The sequence below is a fragment of the Oreochromis niloticus genome, linkage group LG23, assembly GCF_001858045.2.
Source record: "Oreochromis niloticus isolate F11D_XX linkage group LG23, O_niloticus_UMD_NMBU, whole genome shotgun sequence".
In the NCBI taxonomy this organism is placed as follows: Eukaryota; Metazoa; Chordata; class Actinopteri; order Cichliformes; family Cichlidae; genus Oreochromis; species Oreochromis niloticus.
In genome coordinates this window covers 45,329,560-45,332,541 of record NC_031986.2, presented here as the reverse complement: position 1 = coordinate 45,332,541, position 2,982 = coordinate 45,329,560, and the positions used below count along the sequence as shown (strand labels likewise).

Sequence of the window (2,982 nt, the reverse complement as noted above, 5' to 3'; positions counted from 1 at the left end):
ACCTGCTTCTAGCAACAAAAGGCTCACAACAGAAAATGTCTAATGTCACCATGTTCCACTTACCAAAATCTCTAAATTGAACTGTGCATTTTTTATTTAATGAAAATTAATCGAAACTACAAAAACTATGTGGCACCCCTGTAAAAGCAGAGGTTTTCACAGTATTTGATCTGGAGTAGTCAACGTGTGCTAACGCAACCAAGGAGGAAAGACGTCAATAATGACTGTAAAGAAGCAACTGTTGCTGTCTCTGAAACCAGGAAGGATTATATGACCCTTTCCAAACCATCAGAAGATTATTCACGAGTGGGAAACATCGGAGGCTGTTGCCAGTCTTCCTGTTGTTGTTCCAGCACAAGGTCAGACCGTGATATAGTCACAGAATCTTCAGAATACCCAAGAGCTCCATGTAAGACTCTACGGGGCTCATTTAGCATTGAAATATTAAAGATAAAGACTAAGCGAGTATGGTTTGTTTGCAGAGTTTTGCAGGAGAGAACCTCTTCTCTGAACACAGCAGCACAGCTTAGCTTTACAAAGTTGCATCTAAACAAACCACATGACTTCTGTAATGATGCCTCTGGGACAGATGAGACCAAAGTGAAGAGGTCTGGCCGTGATGCACAGTGTGCAGCGCATCATACAAACACATCAGTAACACCGAGTCAAATGTGAGGCCATCTTTCCGACTTACAACCTGGTTAAAAAGCTGTGGTGGGAAATTAAGAGGCTGCGCATAAATGAATGTCTGCAAACCTCGATGATGAGGCAAAGGTCTAAAGAAGAGTGAAACCAAATTCCTCCACAACAATGTGAGAGACTAATGAAGTCATACATGCTGCTAAAGGTGGATCATGGGATGTACTTGGTTCTTCACACACTGCTTCTGTATTTTGCCTTAGTTAAACAAATAGTGACACTGTGTAATAAATGCAGCATGCTGCTGTTCATCCTGGCAAGGACGAGGTAATTTTTAAAAATCATATGTAAAATCTCTAAAAACTGCCAAAGGGTGTACTTTTAATTATTTCATTTCTTTTTACGATAACTATATTACAAATCAGGCCACAGCAGCATGAAACATCTCAGCAGGCTCCCTTTTCTAAGTCTTTTTCTCATTTCTTAATTATTTTGGGCTGCTCCAGTGAGATCCCACCGTTAAAGTCATTGCAGTTGTGTGCCACTGTGACAAACAGGTTGGCTCACACATGAAAGTGTCCTGTTAGTACCAATGAGCAGTTAGTCATCCCTGTCTGATATCTCCCTCCCTCTCCTTCCTGTCTTATTTGCCTGCTCACAGTGATGAACAGAAACCCGACACCTTCAGAACAAAGGGACCAGTGATATGAGATGAGGTACGAGACAGCATGCACAGTGTGCCGCATCAGGCAGTTAACTGCTGCAGGCTATCGACTACTACCTAAATGACACGCAGCTTCCAACTCTTAGTGCTGATGCACGTGCACCGCTTCCTTCTTTGTGTAAATCTCAGGTAACATTTCCAGTCCACAGCTGGATTTGCAGCTGGTTTGATCTCGGCCTGTTTCCTGTTGATTTCCGGGCAAAAAAAGAGAGAAAGAAATATCAGCTAAAAATATACTTTAAAAATAATAATGATAAAGTGATTGTGGGTTTTTAAATGTATTATTATGACATAATAATATAGCAATTTGTGTTTTGAGCTAGATTTAGAAAAACAAAAACAAGTAACATTTGTGCAGTTTGACACAGATCATTTCATATCCAACCTGTGTGACAAAAAATGATTACATTTAGCTCACCAAGGATTAGTCAGCAGTGGGTTTTCTTCTCCTCTTGTGTAAATCCCTTCAGAGCTGGCTGCATGCCCGGTGTGTGTTTTCACAGGCTGACACAGAGATGGTGTGGTCATCTCTCAGTGCCACCTGTCAGCGATGACGGCCAATAACACGTCCATGACCCCCTCTCTTCAACAACAACAACACGCTTGTATAAAAAGCCTTGTGGTGACAAATACAGCATAAACTACACCCTAAAAATGTCAATGGTGACAGATTTTCACAGTTGGTTAAATGTCAAACAACGTTTCGTCACTTGGATGAGTGACGAAACGTTTCTCCCACAAAACGCTACGTCCAGATGAACAGATTCAACTTTTGGAGGTCAAACAACTAGTTTGTTTCTATGTCACATGCTTTTCCTCCAACTGGAATCAAACCAGCAACCATTTGCTTCCCAAGTAAAAAGGCTTAACCATTGCACTTGATTGAAAACAGTAAATAGTAAAAACAGTAAAAAAAACAGTAAAAAACAGTAAAAAAAAAAAAAACAAAAAAAAACAGTAAATAGCTTCAGAGTTAAAAACCTGCAAAAATGGCAAAGATGTCGAGACAGTCTTCCCTCAACGTCTTTTAGTAATCAAGCACATCCAGTCGTGTCACATAAGCTTGGTCAGCTTTGAAATTGACCTTGACTGAATACCTGCACAGAAGATTCCTGTTCCAGCTGGAAGTCTGAGCACGTCGCTGCTGCTCCCATTAGAGCTTCTCAGAAAGATGCAAAGAGCCTTCATTCACATGGAGGGATAACAACTCTGAAATGAACTAAAGAGGATGCTGAGAAATAGTATAGTGAGATTTTGACAGGATGGTAGTATCACAGATACTGCACAGGTAAGATGTCAGGTGACATCATTTGTAAATATTAGACTGAACATGTTTTTAGAGGATTGAGCACTGAGATGTTATTGGTGCTTCCTTTGTATAAAGTCTCCTCTCATGACTCATGAATATTGATTAATAACACATTAAAAAGTATATTGCTTTAAAACAGTGCACGACATCTGTAGAATTTTCAACTGTAATATGAGCCCTGAGTGCAAAACACCAGCCACTCAAGCCACACAGGTAGATTTGGTTGGAAGTAGAGATAATTTACTTTGCTTAATCTGGAGCCAATCAGTGACCTCGTTCAGGAAGAGGAAGCTGCAGCTGAAAGCGATTG

At 40.4% G+C, this 2,982-nt stretch overlaps 1 long non-coding RNA gene across 1 annotated transcript; it reads right to left on the bottom strand.

Annotated features, from left to right (window-relative positions):
• Window positions 1-1,416: 1,416 nt before the first annotated feature.
• Window positions 1,417-2,584, bottom strand: LOC112843802 (uncharacterized). Its single transcript, XR_003216316.1, has 3 exons — window positions 2,461-2,584; window positions 1,782-1,946; window positions 1,417-1,547 (listed from the first exon to the last, which is right to left on the bottom strand). It is a non-coding gene; the product is annotated as an uncharacterized LOC112843802 (long non-coding RNA).
• Window positions 2,585-2,982: the final 398 nt, after the last annotated feature.